This window comes from Panthera tigris, chromosome B3, assembly GCF_018350195.1.
Source record: "Panthera tigris isolate Pti1 chromosome B3, P.tigris_Pti1_mat1.1, whole genome shotgun sequence".
Taxonomy (NCBI): domain Eukaryota; kingdom Metazoa; phylum Chordata; class Mammalia; order Carnivora; family Felidae; genus Panthera; species Panthera tigris.
The window spans coordinates 132217127-132241642 of NC_056665.1; the positions used below are offsets into that span (position 1 = coordinate 132217127).

The 24516-nt window shown below is 45.6% G+C and overlaps 1 protein-coding gene and 1 pseudogene across 2 annotated transcripts in view; both read right to left on the reverse strand.

Annotated features, from left to right (window-relative positions):
* FOXN3 (forkhead box N3) overlaps positions 1-24516 on the reverse strand; it is a 392452-nt gene that overhangs the window by 315195 nt on the left and 52741 nt on the right. The window lies entirely within an intron of this gene.
* Positions 8145-8795, reverse strand: LOC102953182 (annotated as a pseudogene).

Here is a 24516-nt window from a genome sequence, read left to right on the forward strand (position 1 = left end):
CCCCTTAAGGTCATATAGAGAATGGAAAGTATATAAAAATTAATATCTACAAAAAGGGCAATCCAGAACATAAACAGGCATTGATCACACCATGGTGCTTCGGGCCACATGATCTTGAAGACACACAATTATTCTCATGTCTGTGCTTCATTTATCTGTGGCTTGGACAGCAGCCACACAACACCAGTCTTCACGGGCCACGATTTAGTCTCTTCCAGCGGCTCTAAGAAAAGCATTCACCCCAGCACAGAGCTGCTCTGAACTGCCATGCCTCTCAAAGTGTGACCCGGGGCTCACGGCCATCAGCATCCCCTGGAAATGCCATTTGTGAGAGACACAGCCCCTCCCTGCACCTGTTGAATCAGAATCTGTATTTTAACAGCACCCCCAGATTTGAGGGCACATGCCGTTTAATGAGCACCACTACAGCCCCCTTTTTGTCTCTTGGATCCACCTGGAGACCCCCTACCCCACCCCACATTGTGACTTCCCAACTTTCTTTCCGGTTGGTGAAGTAAAGACTCCCATTCTCGGGGCGCCTGGGTGGCTCAGTCGGTTAAGTGCCCAACTTCGGCTCAGGTCATGATCTCATGGCTTGTGGGTTCGAGCCCCGCGTTGGGCTCTGTGCTGACAGCTCAGAGCCTGGAGCCTGCCTCGGATTCTGTGTCTTCCTCTGTCTCTGCCCCTCCTCCACTCGGGCTCTATGTGTGTCTCTCTTTCTCTCTCAAAAATAAATAAATGTTAAAAAAAAAATTTAAAGACTCCCGTTCTCAGTCATTCCCTGCTAATATATTGGCTTGGGAGGGAGCTACCTGGAGGGAATTAAATATCCTTTAGCAAAGTGCATCTTATTTTGGAGTAGAAGACCGATGGGACAGTATTACTCCTATTTTCGAAAATCAGGCTCATAAAAGTTAAGTGAATTATTGAAGGTCAAAGCTTGTCGTTAGCAAAGTACTAACTAAAAACCACGTTTCTTCTTAGTTATGTTACAGCATATTGTCTCCAAGTCCCTAGAAGTCCCAAACCAGAAAGAAAACCTCCCACTTGAGTGGTTCTGATCATCTGACCTATAATCAAGAACATAGTTCTATTTCTTTCTTTTTCTTCCTTCCTTCCTTTTTTTTTTTTTCAACAGCAGCAAATTAGGGTCAAGACTCAATTCCCCAAGATACTTTGGTCAACAATACCTCTCCACCTATCTCCCCATCACGCTACTTGGAACTTTGCCTGAATCTGGATACACTCATTTTCTTTCCTCTTTTTTCCTGCTATGAAGTTCAGAGAGAACATACTTAACACTTTCTCTGTGATGGAAAAAAAATCTCAGGGCTCATTTTTCAAAAGAACACTGGAATTCTGCTTTTTAGTCCTTAAAGAGAGGAATCTATCAAACTGAAGACTTAGTCAAGTCTGGCTCCCTGAGTCTGGCTTTGAAGGTTTCTGCTCCCCACTCAGGACTGAGGCTTCCAAATCTAAGTTCCCACAGCAAACTGTCCCAGCTGCAAAGAACAGAAGAAAATTTGTCACCAGCTAGGCCAGTGGGCCTCCAACTTTGCTGTACCTGAGTCTTTGGGGGAGCTTTTGAAACTCCCTATGCCCAGGCCACACCCCGGGGCAATTAAATCAGAATCTCTAGGTGTGGAACCAGGTATCACATTTTTTTTTTTTTTGGTCAAATTCCCTGGGTGGGGGGCAGGGGGAGCAGGGGAGGGCAACTCCGGAGTACATCCAAGTTTGAGAACCAGTGAGCAGGGCATCACACGGATGCCACGAGGTCTGTTCTATCCCTGGCTCTGCACATCTATTTACTCCCACATGCCGGGCGGCAGGATCTCGGGGGATATACTTTCACTCACATTCCAGAAGCCGCTCTTCTAAAACAGCTGTTTCAGTTGGGGGTATATATTTTTTTGCAATGAGCTTCCATTTAATAAAGAAATCCTTTCTCATTCCCTTAATATTCCTTCCCATTAAAGCATAACCTACAAACAGCAGATGAATTATACTTAAGTGGTGAGTGTAAGAGACAGCTGTTTTATCTCAATGGAGCATTTTCTCTTTCTGATTCCATTATTTTACTCTGGCATGACATGCCTAATGTTTTAAGTAAGGCACAGCTTTGCGTGGCTTTCGTCGTCGTCTTCCTCTTCTTCTTTTCTTTTTCTTTCTTTTTTTTTTTTAGCTGAGGTGAAATTTCAGCTGCAAATCAACTCTAAAAGATCCTCGAGAAACGGTCCAAATAAGAACACAGCAGTATTTATTTTTTTATGAGCAGCTGAAGGCTGATCACAACATCCCTCCCAAACCACAAAATGTGGAACCCTGGCATTTTTGAGGGCTTTTTTTTTTTTTTTTTTTGGCACATTGAACACAGGTCAGGACATGGAACAGCATTTTATTTTAATTATTCTTCTTGAACCTCCTGCATCTTCAAGCAGCAATCCTTAAAGGCGCTCGTTCATGGTTAAGCAGATAATGCGGCCTTTTTTCACCCTACAGCGACCCACTACAGAGAAAACAGGGTGAATAAACTTTTTACCAAAGAGGTGCTATTAACTTGTCCTCGGATGGCATTTGCCAGCGTGTGAACTTGTAGAATATTTTCCAGACTCTCTTTTCAACAAGCAGAGTTTGCTGGCTTCGCCAAGCCTGCCTCCTTCCCGTTGTCTGCTGGGTCCTGCGGCAACTTCTCTTGACAAGCCTACTCCGGCCAAGGACTTTACCTTACTCATTACACCCTCTTCAATTTTACTTTCACCTACTCATAATATGGATCTTCCAAAGAACTCCCCAAAAGAGGGAGTCAGAGACATGATTGATTTTCTGTTAACCCTGGCAGGAAGATTTATGTCTATGTCCACAGAAACACACATTGATTGTAACACCCAGTTAGTGCAAAAGAATTCAAGTCCCACAACCTACTCCGCGAATTTGGTTCCATTTAATGAGAAAGGACCGCACGATTAAAGACAAAGATTAAAGAGTTGTAAATAATGGCACATTTGGTTTGGTGCTGACCTTGAATCTTTCCAAGACATCAACTCTTTGCTCAGGTCGCCAGAGGTTTGGTGCTGACCTTGAATCTTTCCAAGACATCAACTCTTTGCTCAGGTCGCCAGAGGCAAAAGACAGCCACCAGAGAAGATGTTTCAGTGGGGAAAAGCCCCTTAACGGCATTGCGTGGTGGCTAAGGGAAATCGGGGCTCCAGGATCTGGCAGACTTGAGTCCAAATCCTGACTGTACCTCTAGTACTCGCTGGGGGTCCTTGGGCCGGGTATTTCACCTCTGTGACCGTCCCCACGTCTAAAACGCACAAGTAACAGACTGACCTTCACGGGGTTGCTCTGAGGGTTGCGTGCTGAGAAAGCAGTGAGCAACCGTTAGCCATTCTTGCTGCATTTCAAAGAGAGACACGCAACCCAAAAGAACCCATGAGGCAAGACGAGTGGGTCCGTCCTACAGATGACAAAAGCGAGGCTCACAGAGATTTAGTAAATTCATCCTCCACACGTATCTCTCTAAAATGCAAAAATGACCATGCTGTTTCCTATTTAAAACTCTTCACTGGCTCCCACGACCAGGAAATTATACAGAAGCCTAGAGTCCACACGCTATCACGACCTAATCCCCCGATGATATTTTTTTCCCCCCAAAACTCAACCCCCAATCGCTGCTGCCATGAAGCCTCTCTGCAGCGCCACAGACCATTTTGTTCCTCCCTGCTCTGGGCCCCTGCTCCCCCTGCACACACTTTCACAAAGCACCACGGCATCTTCCTGAGCACGTTGGTTTATGTGGCTGAGTCCACACTCTACACAGGAAGTTGCTGAAGAACGAGGCACTGTCCTACTCATCTGTGTAGTCCTAGCATCTGGGCGAGCACAGAACACCGGGGAGACACTCCATAAAATGCTGGATGACTAAATGAATGACCTGTCCAAAGCCATCCAACAAGTAAATGGCAGAGCCAAAGCAGACCCCACATTTTCCAACTTCCTGGGGGGCCATCCGCCCTTGGGGCCATCCCCAAGGTGGGACCACCTTGCCTCTTTCAGGGCGTAGGTGGCATCTCAGAGACTTGAGACTCAAACTCTGGATCCACGATGGACTTGCCGTAGAACCTCAGGCCATATGTTAAAAAAGAAACAAACAAAAATAACATCACAACTGTGTGTATCCATTTATAGGTCTGTAAAAGAGGGCTCACACTGAATACGGGACATTGGACTACAGAGGAGGTGGGGGAAGAACAAGAGAAAAACCAGTTAGATAACAGTGACAAGTACCTTCTTGAAAAGCGTCTTAATCTAAAACTGTCACACTAGTAAATATAATTAGATAACAATAATAATACCAAATACCACAGTGTATTACCATCCTTTCTTCGGAGGCTTTCAATTGGAACTGAAAACACAATTACTAATTAAATTAGACACCAGGAGGTATCATTTTCCAAATGGAACCCTAGTGATATAAATGAGTTACTGCAGCTTCTCAAATTCCTCACTGTCACTCAAAGAGTGGGTAATTCACGTGGCTAGAGTCAACTCAGAAACACAGATCCATATATTGTATTTGTTCTTTATTCCAAATGCAGGTCATTTCTGTATTTTTCTACGTAGTTACTAAGCCACTGCTGGATCATAAAGATTCTACAGCCCAGATCCTCCCCCTCAAGGGGCTTAACCTAGCCGTGTCTCAGGCAAAAACAAAAACAAAAACAAAAAACAAAAACAAGTCTCAGGGGGCACCTGGGTGGCTAAGTCGGTTAAGCGTCCGACTTCGACTCAGGTCATGATCTCAGTTTGTGAGTTCGAGCCCCACATCGGGCTCTATGCTGACGGCTTGGAGCCTGGAGCCTGCTTTGGATTCTGTGTCTCTCTCTCTCTGCCCCTTCCCTGCTCGTGCTCCATCTCTCTCAAAAATAAATAAACATTAAAAAAAAAAATACAAGTCTCAGGGTAGGAGATACAGAGCAGGAGACTCCCATTTCTTGCCTTGGTGGAATGTGGGTAAAAATAAAAGTTTTAAAGTGGAATGGGGTGAAGCAGGAGGCTGTGATCTTTAGGGGACCCAAGAGCATTCTGTTTTCTTTTCTTCTACTTCTTTTTCCAAAACTTCACTTGTATAGTGGAATGCACCAAGTTCGTTATTTGTCTTTTCACTGAAGACTTCCAAATTGTGCTTTTTTTTTCTTTTTATAACGTTTACTTATTATTGAGAGACAGAACGTGAACAGGGAAGGGGCAGAGAGAGAGAGGCAGACACGGAATCAGAAGCAGGCTCCAGGCTCTGAGCTGTCAGCACAGAGCCTGATGCGGGGCTCATCCCCACGAACCACGAGATCGTAACCTGAGCCTAAGTCAGATGCTTAACTAACTGAGCCGCCCAGGTGCACCTAAAATTTTTAAATTTTTAAATAAAAATACTTTTTTGCTGAAGGACATCTCAGACCTCTTAATATGCAAAGGTGAATTCAGAATCTCCTAGAAGGTGATGTAATGCACAGTTCTGACCAAACTAATTTAAAGCAAGACTCTGGTTTGTTTTTTAGAAACATCTTGCAGGCTAGCATTCTGGAAAACGCACATAGAAAATACGGGTCTAATGAAAATGATATATAAATCACCTCCCCCTTCTTACTTTTCTTTAAATGTTTATTTATTTATTTGAGACAGAGTGTGCATGCGAGCAGGGGTGGGGGAAAAGAGAGACAGACAGAATCCCAAGCAGGCTCCGCGCTGTCAGCGCAGCACCCAGCTCGGGGCTTGACCTCACTAACTGTGAGATCATGACCTGAGCTGAAATGAAGAGTCTGACGCTTAAGCAACTGAGCCATCCAGGCGCCCCTCCCCCTTCTAATTTTAAGGACTCTCTCACAGTTCAAAAGGAAGGGGGGGGTGCCTAGAATGGAGAAATAAAGGGGGCATTATAGCTAGCATCTATAGCAGGAGAAAGATTTTTAAGTTATATAAATACAACTTCAGTCTTGCTCTCCACTCACACACACTGTGTGACTTTGGCTTAAAAACTGATTAAACCTTCTCGGCCTATTTCCGCATCAGTCAAATGGGACTAATGGCATTATCTGACCCTAAGGGTAAGGGGAGGTATTTACTGAGTCAAATCCTCCAGACTGCTTAGCACGGAGCAAACTTCCATGTCTAGAAAGCATCACAGGGGACACTTTAGGGGTGACAGAGAGAGGTGTGTTAGGGGTAGCCCACGGTGACTGTCTTCTTAGGCAAAACCAAAATAGATCCTATGGCAAAAGAAAAAGAAACACACCAAAATGGGAGGAAAGTCCGAAGAAAATGCTTCTCAAGACAAATTTTTAAGGAAATGAATTTAATATGCAATTACAAAAACAGTGCCCCTGGCTGTTTCTACTTGTCCATGAAACCTGAGCTCCAGACATCACAATGTCTCTGGAGAACAAAGAAAATAAAAAGAACAGCAGGGTAAACACTTGATTTCTTCCAAGTGGTGTGGGTAGCACAGGAGTGAAAGGAAACGCAAAATCCATCCGTAGTAGATTTGCAGCAGATTTCGGGATCCAGGATATTTCTGAGGGAATACAGGGAGAGCGGCAAAGCCAGCAACAAGTGACCATGTGGCCTGTGATAAGATCAAGAGTTTAAAAACAGATGCTTCCCTTGGTCAAGAAAGTTAGTTTTTACCACAGCCCTCGAAAAGACCTGTTTACCATAGACCCAAACACAAAGCAAAGCCTCACACTAGGGTTTCACGGTTCCTGCGTGTGGAAAAACAAAAGTCTTATATATAAAGTTGGCCTGGGCAGGAAAGCAGCCAGTCAGAAAGAAAAAGAATGAGCTCTCTGACTTGAAAAATCAAATGTGTGGGGCGCCTGGGTGGCTCAGTCAGTTAAGCGTCAGTTCCGGTCATGATCTCATGGTTTATGGGTTCGAGCCCCGTGTCGGGCTCTTCTCTGACCGCACAGAGCCTGTTTGGGATTCTCCCTCTTCCTCTCTCTCTCTCTCTCTCTCTCTCTGCCCCTCTTTCTCTCTAAGTAAATAAATATATAAGCTTTTTTTTTTTTTTAAGTTAAAAAAAAAATCCTATCTGTGAGGAGAAAATGTCCCAAGACCGCTGCTAACAGAAATTTGTATGGAATCGGCCTTGATATAAGTGTGTCTTTGTGGGTCTTGAAAATATTTTTGTTGAGCAGAAATGCTCAACAGGAAGTTGGAAATGTCTAATAAGTATCGGCAACGTGAAGGGATCGAATGAATGAATGAACGAACGAGTGACACGGCTGCATCAGTATCTATGATTGGAGGAGCCCTAAGGTAGCCACCAGTCTAGATTTGGGTATGTGCATCCTGTCATGGGAAGCTCACTACCTGGCCAGAGAGGTCTTTCCGTCGAGATACGACATGACATGTGACAATGAGCACCTCCGGGGGTTTCCAGTTTTATCCAATGTATTTTCCGTCAGTGGTAAGAATGCAGGTGTTCCTAAAGAGTTAAGCACTTTAACAAAGTTAAACCTTCAGTACTGTGGACTTGGTTGCCTGTCACCAACATTCCTTGTATCTTAGCTAAGTACTTATCACAACCTGCACTTTTCTTACCGGTTTCAACGGCCACTGTGGGGTTCCCCCACCTCCAAACGTAACTGTGCAATAAAGATCTCGTCGTTCCCAGCTAGCCCGCTAGGCGCACGCACAGGGTCAGCGCCCGTTAATATTTGCTGGATAGAACAGGTGCTTTTCCTTACTCATTTCATTTTAAATACATCATTTGGGTGGTACTGTCGTGAAGAGCCAACTGGCCAGGGGCGCCAGGGTGGCTCAGTCGCTTAAGCAGCCGACTTCAGCTCAGGTCATGATCTCACGGTTTGTGGGTTCGAGCCCCGTGTTGGGCTCTGTGCTGACAGCTCAGAGCCTGGAGCCTGCTTCAGAGTCTGTGTCTCCATTTCTCTCTTCTCCTCCCTCTCTCTCTCTCTCTCTCTCTGTCTCTGTCTCTGTCTCTCTCTCAAAAATAAATAAACATTAAAAAAAATTTTTTTAAGAGTCAACTGGCCAGAATATTGGCCCCTGCTCTTCATTTTCCACATAGCTATGCATCCCTGAGCACTTTTTACACCCTGCTGGTTTCCTTTGTTTTGCTTTGGGTGGGTTTTTTTGGTTTTTGATAGTTTTCTGGTTTTACTAACACAAATGCACATAAGCTGTGTATTCATTCTCTTCGCTGCGCAGCCTGGCTTCAGGATGGGTGCCTCTGACGGCCAGCGGCACTGCTCTTTCCGCAGCGGTTTTGCGGTGCTTGGAGGAGACGTTGGGAGCAATCTCTGCCCAGTAAGATTTGTTGCACACACGGCACTTCAAGCTCCTTGACCTTGTGGACTAGGAACTTCCGGAAGCCACCGGGCAGCATGTGCTTTGTTTTCCTGTTGCTCCCGTAACCGGTGTTGGGCATCAACATCTGGCCCTTGAATCTTCTGCCCACCCTATTGTCAATGAGCTTAATTTTGACGTTTCGGTCTCACTGGGGCCAGAGGAACTTCTTGTTCCTCTTTTTAATGATCTTGGGCTTCACCAGAGGTCTGAGGGCGGCCATGATGCCGAGAAGATGGCTGCCACCTTGGCCAGAACCACTGAGAGAGAGACTGGCTGGCTTCTTTTGTAAAACTGGGGCATTTGAACTATGCTTTTGAAGGTCCCTTAGGTCAGTCATATTCCAAGACTGCCTGGGAAAATATAAACCCAAATACCTGAGTTATCATAACTAGTAAAGTTTAGAATGATTAAAACAAATAAACAAATGCATTCCGAGACTGTTTTGTTGAGTTAGTCATGGTTTTATCAAGTTCACTCATTTCTCCGCCAACTTTCAATCCTGTACCTTCCTGCGTTTGGCCCTTAAAAAGAATGGGATCGATGGAGTGGCTAATGCCCACTCACTGAAAAAGGAACAACCCCTTCCTCTCCTATCCAGAGAACGTCACACTATTTGCAAGCTGCCTTCTTTGAGATGCAAGTGTCATTTAATTAAGTGGCTCCTGGCGACTTTGATTTTTCCTGCCACCAAAGGGTTAATGCTCTGAGAGCTTCCTTTGTTTTACACAGGGGCAAGAAAACACATGGAGCTGATACAGTCCATTATTAAAATTGCATTTCAGCAGAGGTGAATAACTCCAGCCACCAGACCTTGGGCTTAGCCATCATCTTCCCTTGCTACAACCCAAAGCTATTACATTAAGAGCCTAAGCAAAACAATAGAGCTGACAGTAAGGAAAACTCCCCTGGTAGATGGAAACCATCAATCTTGCTGGTGAAGTATTTAGCTACAAAAGGAGAAAAGACACTCTTTGATTGAAGGATAAAAGGAAGGGATACACAGCCACTTTTCAATCAGAGTGAGATCGCGAATACTTGAAGAAATAACCGCTTCCACGGCCAGATGGTAAGTTTTGGAAGGCAGGGGCCCACAAGTACACCTGGTGGGGACTGAGAAAAGTTTGGGGGCAAATGAAGTCGTTCTTATCTGCGCTACATTCGACCTGGGTGTTCACAGTGCCTACCCATTCCCTGCATGATCATTTCTATAGAAATCAAACACTGAGCTTCCTTCCTTAGGAGCCAGTCAGACACTGGACTGACCTCTTGAGCCTCAGCAATGTTCAGTAATATTAATAAACTCTTCAGTCTTTATTTAGAAGTCAATGAAATTAACGGTGGAGTTTAGAAGCCAAAAACGTGATGTTTGGTTATTAAAAACAAAAACAAAAACAAAAACTCTGACCATTCTTTTCAGTGAAACCCCAGCTCTGGTTCTCTAGACTAGAATAGTAGTGTTAATAGATTCCACCTCGACTAAAAAGGGAGCCAGTGGCAGAAAATCTATTCCTCCGGCAAGGTTGCCGGGCAACGAGCAAGCTTTTGGCATGTGGCTGATGTCTCCAGGCAGCCTGGACTCCACAAAGTGAGCTCCTCCATCACTTATAACTAACTTGATTTTGATGGATTAAAACCAAATCAAAATGTACTGTAACTCACTGGCTTCCAAACTCAGGAATCAGGGAAAGACAAAAAAAAAAAAATATCCCAACATGGGGCGCCTGGGTGGCTCAGTCGGTTAAACGTCCGACTTCGGCTCAGGTCACGATCTCACAGCCCGTGGGTTCGGGCCCCGCGTCAGGCTCTGTGATGATGGCTCAGAGCCCGGAGCCTGCTTCGGAGTCTGTGTCTCCCTCTCTCTCTGCCCCTCCCCCGTTCATGCTCTGTCTCTCTCTGTCTCAAAAATAAAATAAAACATTAAAAAAACAAATTTAAAAAGAAATATCCCAACACCCAACTAAAGACTAACTTATCAGAAACACTAGGATTGACTAAAGTTCATTCTACTGGGTAATCAGTTCTAGCATACACATGATTTTAAGACAAAAATATCCAACAGCAATGAGGAACAAAAAAGCATTCAAGAATATTTGGGGGAAATATTAATGTTATAAAGACGGAGCCTCATCCTAAAAGGAGTCCTGGATTCAAATGCATCTTTTTGCCTGCAATTCCTTAGCAACAACTTCTGCAAATACGTGAGCACTTTGGTCAATGATCAACAAGGGCTCACTAAGTGCTCTAGGGTCCCACCCCTGGGCTGTGGAGGTGATCAAAAAATGTAAGACGTTGGGCCAGGCCTTATTTAGAACACATTTACTATTAGCACATAAAGTAAAATGGTTTCTTCTCACCAACAAAGTTCTTCTGCGAAAGGTTAGTTTGGCATCTATTGTGTTCACTTACGAAAACCACCTCCAATATGTACTGAGCAAGCTGGCTAGACTCCAAAGCTGGTCAGGGTTGAGCTCAAAGGCCATGCCTGTCCCTTCCCAGGGGTCTGGTGTGAAGCAGGCCTTCCTACCTGGGCTCTGAACGCCAAACAAACGAACAAACACACAAAAAAACCCGCTCACATTTGATCTCAAACTTTTCTTTCTCTTTTAGGAAAACACCCTTTACAGCATTCATAACGTATCACCTCCATCGGTCACACGTGCAGTGATGGAGCACTTCCTTCTCATGCGTTCCCGGACCTGTGATCATTAGCAGCCATGGGGCCGCCATGGCAGAGTCCAAGGGCAGATGTCACCAGATGATGCAGACCAGCAGTTCCACCCATACAACACCTAGGGGTGCTGGGTGAAACCAGACTGTGCCCATCGGCTCCTTCTAATGCAGGGAATGCACATGACTTCAGGTGAAGCACTTTCATGTTCCAGCCGTGGCGTGTCCCATTTCTGGCCCTCGTCAGTTCCTCATCCATTATGGATCCATTATGCCTTCAGTCGGTCTCCATGTTTCTTGCAAACATTAAAATGCACTGCAGGAACTAAAAGCAGCCTCCTCTGTAACCATTACGATGATAAAACACAGCTCGATGGAAACTGATATATTATTATTGCTCCCTAACAAGACATATGCCCTCAGGAAACAAAGAGTTGTTAGTTTTAATACGAAAAAAAGGCTTAATGGGTATCCCCAAGAGCCTGTAAAGGTGGCTTAGCAGGTGCATGGTACCGCCACCCTCCACAAGCCTAACGCCTGTCCACTCCTTAAGGTCTAGTGAGAACGCCACCCCAAAAATCTTTTGCTGGGCTCCCTCTCCCCAGCCGAGCTCTCCTTCTGTTACCTCTATCCCTGCCCCAGACCTTTTCTACTTTCTTGTCACCCTTTGCGTATAACTCTCTTCTCTTCTACTAGGGGTATGCTCTCTGAGTGTAAGCTCAGGGACTTCTTCAGAATAGATTATCAGCTTTTTTTCCTGGGAAAGAACAAAACTGACATGTAAACATCACCCCAAAAGATTTAAAAAAAATTTTTTTTGTTTTAGTTTATGGATGATCTGAGATATCTGGTCAAACCACTAGTGCTGTGTCATGCAAAGAAGAGTCCGAGGTACGAGTGTTAAGTTGACCAACTAGCTCTACCCTTCCAACTGGAGTGCTGTCTGCTCCCTGTAAGTAATCTAGTTAATTGTGGCTTTCATAGGCATTACTCAGTAAGTAGATGTCATGAGAAAGTAAGAGTTAATGATTTTTTTCCCTAATGGTTTCCTTTCTTAAAAATAATGTTTTATGTTATAAAGGCAATACAAATATATAATCTTTGTCTTCTTCATATATGGGCATACACACACACACACACACACACACACACACAATGTCAACCGTCAGTTGTTGACTGTAAAATTTTCTCTTTATCTGATGAGTTTGCAAGATGGCTTCTCTCAAGTTTATAGGTAATAGCACCCCATTTGCTTCCTATTTAGAATTAATCCTATTTGTAATTAATTATTTGTTGTATCCTGGTTTGTCTGTCTCCCCAATAGACTATGAGCTTAATTCTTAAGACAGAAGCTATTCTATCTTGAGCTCTGTTAGCATCCCCCCTGTGCAACACCAAGGCTGACGTGGACGAAGCACCCAGCAAATACATGTAAAGTGGCCACTGTCTGAAGTATTTAGTTGACTAGTTAATTAATGCCTAATTGAAGCTCAGGCTTGGTAGAGGGTCTTCAAAAAAAGACTGCCGACTTAGCAACCAGCCTACCTGTCTTGCAATAGGTTCTGCTTCAAAGAAACACCTGCAAACAGAACGCTAAAGCTAGTGCCCTCCTTCAGGGAACACGAGGGAGGCTGTAATCCTAGGACAGCAACAAGGAGAAGCTGGCAATGGGAAAATGCTGTACTATCTTGTCCAAAGAGAACATTCACAATCAGAAACACCTATATTCAGATGTTCAAGACAGAGACACTTGAGGAGAAGTCAAAATACAGCAGCACTATCAACAATAGCCAAAGTATGGAAACAGCCCAAATGTCCATCGATGGATGAATGGATAAAGAAAATGTGGTATATATCTATCTATCTATCTATATATATACACACACAATGGGGTATCACTCGGCCATCAAAAAGAATGAAATCTTGCCATTTGCAACTACGTGGATGGAACTGGAGGCTATTATGCTAAGTGAAATTAGTCAGAGAAAGACAAAACTCATATGACTTCACTCATATGAGGACTTTAAGAGACAAAACAGATGAACATAAGGGAAGGGAAACAAAAATAATATAAAAACAGGGAGGGGGTAAAAACAAAAGAGACTCATAAATATGGAGAACAAACTGAGGGTTGCTGGAGGGGTTGTGGGAGGGGGGATGGGTTAAATGGGGAAGGGGCATTAAGGAAGCTACTGAAATCATTGCTTCACTATATACTAACTAATTTGGATGTAAATTTTAAAAAATAAAAAATAAAGTTAAATTAAAAAAAATACATATATATATATCTTTGTTTTTAAATACAAGTTTGGGACTAGACACACCCCTACTCGGAGTAAAAATTCCCTTTCACTCACCCACCTTCTCTTCCTCCCTCTCCCTCTTAATCCCCGCCCCATGGACTTTCATATATGTTTCATATATGAACATAATTATTCATATAATTAAATAATTCATAAAATTATTCATAACAATTTAAACACTAGACTTCCCTTCTATTCTTAATTCTATTTAGCTCAGGCTATTAAGACTAATTTATGTTTCAAAGGCATACACTAACTGATCATATGGGATAATATATGTAAAAGTACTCTTTAATTAAAAGCCTAATGTAAACGTGTTATTACCATAATAATTATGATTTTTCTTGCAGGTCATATGTATATACAGATGTATACGTATGTATGTCTATATATTACATCATCTATGTAACCTGACACAATTTTCAAATACCTAACATAGTTTCCAAATATCTGTTCACAGACCCATAGTGGTTAGTGACAAAGTTGTCACTGGCCAGAGGCAAAATGAGGAAAATCATAATAATGTATTATGTTTTTTTTAATCATGCTAAATGCATAATATTTAAAAGATTGCTTTTTCTCTGAAATCAAATTCTTACTTTTTTGTGTGTTTTTTTTTGTTCAAGGGTCCATTGTTTTATGAAATTGTGATAACGAATGGTAATTTTTAAAGCTGTTATTTGCAAAATAAATAGAAAATTTCTTCTGACATGTTAATAGTCCGTGGAATCTTTTTTGAAATTTTTTTTAAGTTTATTTATCTTGAGAGAGAAAGAGAGAGAGAGAGAGTGCACGTGCAGGGGAGGGGCAGAAAGAAAGGGAGAGAGAGAATCCCAAGCAAGCTCCTCATCATCTGCACAGAGTCCGACGCGGGGCTTGAACTCACGAACCGTGAGATCATAACCTGAGCTGAAACCAAGAGTCGGACGCTTAACCAGCTGAGCCACCCAGGCGCCCCTGATAGTCCACAGAATCTTAAAAAAGTCTGAGGAAAGTTTCGTTTCCGACAACGAAAACACCAACATCTCCATATTCTGTGCGAGGAAAGAAGGCAGGGCTCCCCCTTTACTGCAGTCACCCCAGTCACAACAGCATCTGGCACATCCCTGAAGATCCGGCCTCCAAGCGGAGGTGCTGGCTCCCGGCCCTCCGGCACCTACTGGATTGTGTGTGTTCGCTTCCTCCCCGCCCCCCCCCCACCCCCCGCCCCGACAGCCCCAACAAGAAGCACCACTTTAGAAGAAACCCCAAATCCTAAACTAGGTGTCCAAGGTGGGGGGCAGGGTGAGGGAGGCATTGAATCCAATTTATTATAGGCAAGGAGACTTCAAAGTCTCCATCTGATGGCTCAAATATCCATAACAGAATTGGTATTTCTTCTCAGATTCAAGGCATGGCCAAGTCACATAGACTCAGTTCCAGAGTCCAGTTTTCATCTTGGAGGCTGCAACCCAGGCAGGCTCTCTGCCCTTTGATCTGGTTGGAACCGGAGTGTTACAAATATGCTTGTATTAAGCTATCTCCAGTCTGCCTGAGGGCATCAGTCTGGAATGTGCAAATGGGAGCTTCAGACTGTGAGGTTCCCAAGTCCTCATGTGCGTTCCATTTTTTTTTTTTTTTTTTTTTTCCTGGCAGGCTGGCTACTGCTCCTTCTACGGAAGGCAACGACGCGATGCCCCCGGACCACGGTTATGCACAACGGCAACATAAAGCAGAGAGGGGATGCCAGAGAGAGAGTTCTGTCTCTATCCTGAGGGCCAGGAAGCCAGGTGAAGGACAAGGGAACTCCAAGCAAGCACCAGAAACCTAAATTACACTTGCATTAAGCAGCCCCCAGACCCGTATGGAGCACCGAGGAGCTCCAAGCGCTGCGCGGTGAAGACGCAAAAGAAGCGTCACCAAAGCATCCGCATTCCACCATCCGCATCTGGGGGAAGGAATCGCTTCAAGGACTCCATCCCTTCTACCCCAAGGCCTTCTCCTCCTCAACCTGACAGCGCAGGCGTCCATTTCCAAAGTCCAAAATGCATAAAAAACTTATAGCTGGAAGATATTCTGCGCCAAAGAATGTGCAGTGAACAGCAAACGTTTCCAACAGCATGGCCAGTATTGCCTTATTTCCCGGACGATTTACTGAAAATCTTCCACCCCTGTTTTTACAGGCTGCGGGGGCATCTGCTGGCGAGAGAGAGAGAGAGAGAGAAGCCAACACGTTCTGCACGGCCCAGCGACAAAACTGAAGAAAGACAGAGATGCGTCCTTGGCAAACGGTAGACTCTGAACTGCACCTGTGTCACCTGTCAGCAAGAGGCTCTCCATGGTGGATGACCAGAGACGGCGAGACAGCAACTCACGTATTCTTCACCGGCTTGTACACCGTGCCGGCCACAAGCCCTCAGACATCAAGAATCCACCCCCTGCCCACGTCCTTGGGTGATCGCTTCATACAAACGTGCAACCATGGAAATGGTCCCGCGCACGCCACTGTTTCTCTGACTCTTCCAGACGGAAAAGGTATTGCTTTTAGTATCATATGCTTGCTGGAGACCCAGGAGCCAAAGCGCAGTGCGGTCGTTGGAGGGCACAGAGAAATAAAAAATATTCTGTGGGGCAGAAGAATGCCACCAGGAGCCTCAACAGACAGGCAGGGAAGAAACGGTCTTCTGCTTCCTGTGAGGACCGTGGTGGGAAGTGCACACAGATGGTTCTGGCTGGCCTTAAAAGAAAGAAACTCCTTTAGGGAGGAGACCTTAAACATCTTATCAGCCTTTGAAGTTACGCACAATGACATCCTCTGGTTCCTTGCCCAGGGCAGAGGCTTAGGCTTTAAGGCTCCATTTACTTACCAAGAATTAAATAGTTTTACCACAGCACAAGGCCAAAGAGCCAATTTTTTAAAACAGAAAATGCTGGGATGGCGAGGCAGTGGAAAACATCCTTTCTGTGGGGTACCCCACGAGGCGAAGAAATTCAAGAGCCATAGAGCTAACTTTCTGAGGTTAATCTCCTTTATGTCTAGCCTTCTGTACTATTCAGATCAGTTTTGTGGGACTCGAGGTAAAGCCATAGAAGCAGAAAGAGGCTCCGATGCTTCCAGAACCTTCCTCAAACCCAGCCCTGGTGCAACCTGCCCTAACGATACCTGTCTTACCGACATCACTGTATCTGTGCAAACCATCGCAGCCCCTCCAAAACAGGGTACCCCCAGCTCCCTCCAATGTCACCCCTCAAGTGGGAGTCCAATGTGTGATATCATCTTCCACAGAGGGGTGAGGGGGACCCATGTGTCCGCTGCTGCCTGCTCACAGTTCTCTAGGGCACCTAGACTTGTGTCGATTCCTCACGGCGGGTCACGTCCATCTGGTCGACCACTTCATCCCTACATACTGCGTGCCCAGTGTTGAGCATACAGTAAATACTCCTGACAGGCTTGTAGAACAAAAGCCTGGTTACTGCCACCACCCCCCCCCCCCCACTTTCCTTTCTGGGAGATAGCTGCCTGTCTTGAGGTAGATGCTATTTTTAGGGCCTCACCCGTGACTCAGGCTTGGACATCAGAACCTTCTCTTGCCGGAACTGTTCGGTTTATTTGTTTCTGTTTTGATCTCACGCCATGGCAAAAGTTCTTACGCAAGACCCCAAAAAGCTGGGAACCCAGAGATTCTGAGACCCTCGTAACAGTCACTTAAGAAAAGGTAATGAACCTTAAAGGCCATCATTTTCATGATTAGATGATCTCTGTGTGACTAATTACTGAATTAGAGCCACACACTTGAAGGAAAACAGAAGGAAATCTGTTGCCTTGAGATTTATCTTTCTTCTTCAAAGAATTTAGAGTTGCTTCTATAGCACATGATGTTAGGATAGGCCTTGGGCCAATCATTGTAAACAGCATCTGAAAAAGCGCTCAGAATTGTGGGCTTAGCTGCTTTGTGAGGGATAGCACTATTTGTTTGCTTAAGTGAGGCTGTGAGGATTGCTGGAAAGGCTCCGTAAAAATATTGGCCAAACTCAAGTCTCTTACCAGCAAATGTAAGCATGTTAAGTTCACATATATGTCGGGACCACGCATATTATCTCTGACTTAACAGGTATGAATAATGTATAGCCAAGCTGGACCCCATTCAAACAAACCAGTTGACTTCAGCTCACAATAGAAGAGTAAACATGGCCCTCGGCTGAAGTTAGCCTTTAACTCCAAATTGCCTCTGTACACAATGAGACCAGCTCTTTCCTGGGGCCTGGAGGGTGTCTCCACGTGGCTGTGGTGAATCCTCCTAACTGAAGGCGACAGACAGTAAGTCAACACGAAGGGGATCTCTCAAACACCCCACCTGGCACGCACTCACGGAGGGTCTCTCCGCGCCTGGTCTGCAGGCTCCATTTTTGGCCTTCGTGGCGAAGAGGCCGCCCAGTTCCCCACATGACACAAAAGGAGACAATGTGGTAAGGAAGAACTAGAAAGGAGGGCTTGTGGTGAATGGAGCTGGAAGACAAGCCCCACGAAAGGGGCCCTCTGCCTAAACAATTTGTAAGTGAGAAAAGAAGAAAGAAAGAAATCCAACCGCGGCAAGTATAATCCCCAAATTCACAAGTTGTAATTTCTCACAAAGCAGGAAGGCAGTACTTGAGTCACTTCACAAAATGCTCAATACCCAATTCGGATCCGAGGCCCTGAACCGCTATCTGATTGCTCGGCGGCGGGGGGGGGGCGGATTATTTCCCTGGGCAGCAGGCCCCAAGGCTCTTTCCAGCTAGCTCCCCCACTCACTGGGAAGTCAGGGAATGCGAGTATCCAGGTTTTAAGTTTGGTGCTCACGGCTTCTCAGGGGTTACTCAGATCTCAGAAATAAAGACTGGCAGATCAAGGGAAAAGCACCGACATGACCATTTGGCTCATTAGAATCGTGCAAAGAAAGCCCCTTTTTGCCGCGGTAAGGAGTCAACTCAAGTTAGTTTTCCAGCGCCCGAAGAGGAAGAGGAAAATGCTCTTCACTTCGCCCTAACAAACAAAAAGGCATATGAAAATCAAGCATGATAAAGGCAAAAAAAAAAAAAAAAAAAAAGAAGAATTCCCCTTGGGTGACTTTCTTACTTTCATTTTATTTTATTTAAAAAAATTTTTTATGGTTTTTATTTTATTTTTGAGAGAGAGAGAGACAGAGGCAGAGACAGAGCACAAGAGGGGAAGGGCAGAGAGAGAGGAGGACACAGAATCCCAAGCAGGCTCTAGGCTCTGGGCTGTCAGCACAGAACCGATGCCGGACTTGAACACACAGACGGCAAGATCACGACCTGAGTTGAAGTAGGATGCTTAACCGACTGAGCCACCCAGGCGCCCCTCATTTTATTTTATTTTAAATTTTACTTAAGCAAGAGGAAAAGTAAACGAGTTGGGGCTTTGTCCATATTTTGTTGTGTTCACTTTGATTTTTTTAAATTTTTTTTATTTTTATTTTTTAGTGTTTATTCATCTTGGGGGGGGAGGGCAGCGAGAGGGGGGAGACGCAGAATCTGAAGCAGGTTTCAGGCTCTGAGCTGTCCGCACAGAGCCCGACGTGGCGCTTGAATCCATGAGCCGTGAGATCATAACCTGAGTTGAAGTCGGACACTTAACCAACTGAGCCACCCAGGCGCCCCTTCACTTTGATTTTTTTGCCTCCTTTTGTTTCATTTCAATTTTGTCAAAAAACTTGGGTACTTTCTGCACATGGTGCAAAATTCAAAAGGCTCAAAATCATATACATGGAAAAGTAAGTAATCTTATCGCCCATCACCAGCCACCCAATTCCACACCTCAGCAGCAAAACAAAAACAGAAACAAAAACAAAAACAATTAGAACAAAAACAAAAAACAGCAAATGTTACCAAAGGTGGGGGGGGGAGGGGGAATCAAATTTTTTTGTAAACTCCTGTACTTAGCAGTTTTCAAAAAACATTTTTTTTCAGTGTTTATTTATTTTTGAGAGAGAGGGAGAGGCACAGTGCGAGTAGGGGAGTTGCAGAGAGAGGGAGACACAGAATCCGAAGCAGGCTCCAGGCTCCGAGCTGTCTGCACAGAGCCCGACTCGAGGCTCGAGCCCACAAACCGTGAGGTCATGACCTGAGCCAAAGTCAAATGCTTAACTGAGCCACCCAGACGCCTCCATACTTAGCATTTCTCAATTAACATACTTTGAGATCATTCCATCTCAATACCTATAGAGCTGCCTTATTGTGTTCAAGTGGGAGTACATCTGTAGGATAAATGGCAAGAAATGGGTTTGCTTGCCCACCGATATATGCATTTTCTTTTTTTTTTTAATTTTTTTTTTTTTTTTTACATTTTATTTATTTTTGAGAAACAGAGTGAGACAAAGCGTGAGCGGGGGAGGGGCAGAGAGAGAAGGAGACAATCTGAAGCAGGCTCCAGGCTCTGAGCAAGCAGTCAGCACAGAGCCTAATGCAGGGCTTGAACCCACAAACCGTGAGATCATGACCTGAGCGGAAGTCGGACGCTCGACCGACTGAGCCACCCAGGCGCCCCGATATATGCATTTTCTGCCTCAATACGACCAATGTACTTTTCCTGGAGACTATGTCAATTTATATTGCCATTAGCAACGTGTCTCTGCTTCTCCTCATCTTGGCTAACACAGCACTATGAACCACAGTGGGCGCTTGAACAAGGAGGGGGTTAGGGGCACTGATATGACACCCCCTTAACCCACACAGTCGAAAATCCACGTGTAACTCTTGACTCCCCTTCAACTTGGCTACTAATAGCCTACCATTTACCAGAAGTTTACTGATAACATTTGATTAACACATATGTTGTAGGTTATATGTACTGTATTGTAACAGTAAAGAAAGCTAGAGGAAAGAGAATTTTATTAACAAAATCGTAAGGAGGAGACAATACATGTTCAGTACTGTATTTATCGAGAAAAATCCATGAGTAAGTGGGCCACACAGTTCAAACCCGTGTCGTTCAAGGGTCAAATGTATTTTGAACTTCACCAATCTAACAGGTAAAAACGATCTTTCAGGTTTCAGTTTATATTTCTCTCATTAGCACTGAGAGGAAAGCATCTTTCCATACACTTAAGAGCCATTTATTTCCTTTTCTGTCAACTGCATGTTCCTATCTTAAGTGACCTTCTACCACGTTATCTTTATCACAGGCAATCTATCTAGTAAATAATATCTGGGGGCGCCTGGGTGGCTCAGTCGGTTAAGTGTCCAACTTTGGCTCGGGTCATGATCTCATGGTCCATGGGTTCGAGCCCCGCATCAGGCTCTGTGCTGAAGGCTCTGAGTCTGGAGCCTGCTTCGGATTCTGTCTCCCTCGCTCTCTGCCCCTCCCCCACTCACTCTCTGTCTCCCTTCCTCAAAAAATAAACCCCCTCGGGTGGAGGGGGTTAGAGGACCCACAGGCTTTCTTCCCCAGGAAGTCTGGCACCTCTGCTAAAGCCTCCCCTGTTGAAACCCATAGAGGATGAATTCATGAACTCCCGGGATGGGGCAGACGGTCACAAGCCACAAGGGCCGGTCAGTTTGGGGCTATTGACAAGGAATGCTTCTGGGTTCAGCCTCGGATTTTGATTCCCAAGTGGTCTCTGGTCCGTGCCTGGAGATGTAGTCTCTAGTTTGCCAGAAAGAGATGTGGGATGGAGAGTGTCACCTGATGTGGGAAAAGGGACAGGAAAGAGCTAGAAAACTGGAAGGCCTCCATTCTACCCCATGCTGGGGGTCAGAGGATCCAGAGCTGTGAGCAATGGGGCGACGGCAGAAAGACGCCAACCCAGCCAGAGCCCCCTCTGAGGCCCTGGCACACAGCCACAAGGCAGGAAAGGGCTAGGTGGACAGCACTTTGGTCATCTAAGCTGTGGTTTGGCCGCTGATGGCCAAATTGCACCGGGTGGTGGGGTTTGGATCCAAAACCTTGCCATTGTCACTGAAGCTCTGGACTGTCTGCAAGACCAGCACGGCCAGAGCATAGGACGAGTGATAGTTCATAAATCTGAGCTCACGCCTGGGGCAAAAGGCACCGATATCACCCTTTAAGGTAGTTACATCCATCTGTTCATTTCCTTCAAGAGCAGTCCTTTCCATAAAATGATGAAATAAATCTCTTCTCGCCATTCCTGTTCTTACTGGAGGGTTAGTATTCACTCTGTTGAAAAACCCTGGGGGAGGAAGCAGGTTAAGGCAGTCTGGAAATTCCACTGCAGTCCAGTGGAGTTTCTGCCCCAGACAGAAGGGGGTAAGAGTATAATTCAGCAATACACCTGCAGGTGGAACGTTCCAAGGGAATCTATCCTAGCTCTTGGTGCCACCGCTGCTGACTTCAGCCAGCCAGCTCCCCGACCTGGCCCGACTCCTGTGCAAAGCCTGACTTCACCTGGTTAGTGGCAGACAGGGCCTTCCCGGCAGGGCTTTGCTCGCTGAAGGCAAAGATTCCACCGTAAGCGCCGGAAGGACGTCTCTGACATCACAAAAATGTGGCCTCGCCTTGCGTAGAAGTTAGGTACTGAAGCCAGAACATAAGGCGAAATACAAGCCTAGACAAAATTGCTTTACAAATTGAAAATTACTGGATCACCTGGGTGGCTCAGTCAGTTAAACGTTCAACTCTTGATTTCAGCTCAGATCATGATCTCCTGGTTCGTGGGTTCGAGCCCTGCATCGGGCTCTGCACGGACTGCTTTCGAGTCTGCTTGAGATCCTGTCTCTCCCCCTCTCTCTGCCCCTACCCTGCTTGTGATCTCTCTGTCTCTCAAAATAAATAAATAAAAATAACTGAAAATCACTTTATTTATTTATTTTTAAATATAATTTATTGACAAGTTGGCTAACATACGGTGCATATAGTTTACTTTTGGTTTTGGGGGTAGATTCCCATGAGTCATCGTTTACATACAACAACCCAGCGCTCATCCCAACATCCCAACAGGTGCCCTCCTTTCTCAATGCCCATCACCCATTTTCCCCTCTCCCCCACACCCCCTTATCAACCCTCAGTGTGTTCTCTGTTTTTAAGAGTCTCTTATGGTTTGCCTTCCTCTCTGCTCGAAACTATTTTTCCCCCTTCCCCTCCCCCATGGTTCTCTGTTAAGTTTCTCAAGTTCCACATATGAGTGAAAACATACGGTATCTGTCTTCCTCTGCCTGACTTATTTCACATAACACTATACCCTCCAGGTCCATCCACGTTGCTGCGAATGGCAAGATTTTATTCTTTCTCGTTGCCAAGTAGTATTCCATCATATATATAAACCACATCTTCTTTATCCATTTGTCAGCTGATGGACATTTGGGGTCTTCCCATAATTTGGCTATTGTTGAAAAGCGCCGCTATAAACACTTTAAAGTAGAGTAACCTTATAGACGTAAATATTCACAACATGTAGTTACTGATGGGACAATGAAGGTGCATACCGAAGACTTGTCTCTACTTCTCCAGATAATATCTATCTAGGACCCATCTGGGCCAGGAGTGTATGGTTAAAACCTGCATGAAGTATCTCCGCTGTATACCAAGGGCAGTGCAGGAAAAAGGCGGCGCAAAGTCAGAGCGCGGAATGCCGTGACACGGCACGAAGCAGGAAGGGAGCCGTGCAAAGTCAAAGCCGCCAGGCAGACCGTCTGCGGGGGCGAGCGGAGCCCCTCTGTTGGGTGGGTGCTGAGAGGCAGGCTCTACTCTGGGGACAAGTCAAGGCTGAGCCCAGGCCCCTCCTTCCTAGGTTCTCAGCCAGGGAAATAAGACAGGAGGTTGGGCTCAGAAACAGGGTAGGGATCTGGAGACCAGTGGGGGAACCAATAAAAAACGAAGCAAAACAAAACAGGACTCAAGGTCAAAGTTGGACGACGCAGTAAGGGTTCTGGGACGGAGTTCCCTAAACAGCAGCTCAGGTCAAGATTCACCCTAGGTCTCGGGCAAGTCCCATCCCTCAGGCAAGGCTGAGCCGGCCTGGGGGGGTGGTTAGTGAGGAGACAAGCTGTATCTGGAGCCCAGGCATCCAGCAGAGCCAGGCATGTTGCGGGTGAGGGAAGAAGTAGGCGAGGAGGCTACAGCAGGCCCTGAGGAACCATCTAGAAAGGTGGGGTGACAATGGGGCAAGATAGGCCACAGCTGGATTTTCATTAACTGCCAGAGATGCTTTATGCATGTTGGGCAACCTATTCACGGTAGAGCAGGCTTAGGCCTCTCTCAACGCGAAACTTCTTCCTATTTATGGCTTCATATTCTCACCCGCCTTCTCTAGAAGGCACAGTGCTACCAAAAGGTAATGAGAAAAGTGCAATTACAAACTCATGGGACTCTTTGTTTTTTAATGCAATGTATCAGAACTCCTGTGTGCACGGCATCGGCATCAGGGAGCAAACTCCTCCTAACACCGGGAGGGGGGCGGGGAAGGGGGCAGGGACTGGGTAAAGCTATTCTCTTCGGCTCTGGAACGGGGCAGCAACAGCTCAGGAGACAGGGGCAATTGTATCGGCTCAAACACGCACTTTGGGGAACGAGGGAGTCTTCCAAGAACAGTGAGGGCCTGCCAGGCTGGTCTTCTGTGCTCAAACCAGTAATGAGCATAGGAGGCCAGGGTGTGGCCTCACGCGGCCACTGGGCCCCTGGGGAAGGGATGGGGAGAGAAAACGGGGACCTCTCACATAGCCTGCTTTGACTACGTGGAGGAGGGGGACGACACCCTGCCCCCAAGTTACCTGTACAACTCGATCCGAGTACAGACTTTTAGGACAGCAGAAATCGAGCCCTGGATGACACTGGCTCTAGGAACAGTAGCATATGTTGTCACGGTTTTAGAAGGGACTCCAGAGCCAATTCACAAGTCCGACTCTCACTGCTTTATAATGACCTATCGTTATGGACCCAAAATTACACTGCCCGGCACATATTACCTGCTTTTTTTTTTTTTTAATGTTTATTTATTTTTAAGACAGAGAGAGAGAGAGAGAGAGAGAGAGAGAGAGAGAGAGAGAGAGAGAATGACCGGGGGAGGGTCAGAGAGAGAGGGAGACACAGAATTGGAAGCAGGCTCCAGGCTCTGAGCTGTCAGCACAGAGCCTGACGTGGGGCTCGAACCCACGGACTGTGAGATCATGACCCAAGCCGAAGTTGGACGCTCAACTGACTGAGCCACCTAGGCGCCCCACATATTACCTGCTTTTAAGTGATTTA